Source organism: Passer montanus, unplaced genomic scaffold, assembly GCF_014805655.1.
Source record: "Passer montanus isolate IOZ18808 unplaced genomic scaffold, ASM1480565v1 scaffold24, whole genome shotgun sequence".
Lineage (NCBI taxonomy): Eukaryota > Metazoa > Chordata > Aves > Passeriformes > Passeridae > Passer > Passer montanus.
Genome location: NW_024367037.1, coordinates 10,277,772 through 10,278,835, shown reverse-complemented (window position 1 = coordinate 10,278,835; position 1,064 = coordinate 10,277,772).

Genomic DNA, 1,064 nt, shown 5'->3' with positions numbered 1-1,064 from the left:
GCGCGAAACTTGCTGGCTTCAATGTCGGTGTCATTCCCTCGTTCGTTCAGACCTGTTACAGTCGTTCCTGTCTTCAGCTATGGTTTTGTGTGATTTTGGTTTTTTGTTTTTGTTTGTTTTGGTTTGGTTTTTTTTTTGTTTTGGGTTTTTTTGTTTGTTTGGTTGGTTTTTTTTAAAATATATTTTTTTGTTTTGTTTTTGTGGGGTTTTTTGTTTTTTTTTTTTTTTTTGTTTTGGGGTTTTTTCGTTTGTTTGTTTGTTTGTTTTTTAAATATATTTTTTGTTTTGTTTTTGTGGGGGTTTTTTTGTTTGTTTGTTTGTGTTTTTTTCCTGTCAATGCAGATCTGCAGGTCCTGGTAGGGCAAGTAGTCCTGCTTGTTTAAAAACTTCAATTAAAGCAGGTCTGGGATTCTTCAGCCTGGAAAAGGTAAGGGTCAGGGGAACCTTTTTAATGTGTGTAAATGCCAAAAGTGGCTGCAGATAGACCAGAGCTGGGCTCCTGGCAGTGGTGTGCAGTGACAGGACAAAAGGGAACGGCCATAAAGTGAGACGCAGGAGATTCTCTCAGAATGTGAGAAAACACTTCTTCCCTGCAAGGGTGACTTGAGTGCTGCCCAGCAGTCTCCCACCTCAGAGATACTCATAGGCCACCTGGACATGGTTCTGAGCAACCATCTCTGAATTGTCCTGCCTGAGCAGAAGGTTTGGACCAAATTACTTCCAGAGGTTCCTCCCAACCTCAGCTACTCTGTGATCTATCCCATTTAAATTTTGATCCCTGTAGTGTAAACTCTTATCCTTTCTCCTTATACTAGAATTCCTTTCCTCAGCTGTACATGGAAATGTTTGCGATCTTTGTCAGAAAAGGGTGCATTCTTTCCATGTTCCACCATCCAGTTCCTGTGAATTACATGTTTAAGCCTTTTTGTCTAATGATAGGGTCTATTATCACTTTGAATACTGTCTACAAGCTGCAGACACTGAAGTTGCTTCATTTTTGGGCTGCTCTGTGCATGTGTGCACATGTGCTTGTACTTACATGGATGTAGATACATGTTCTCTTG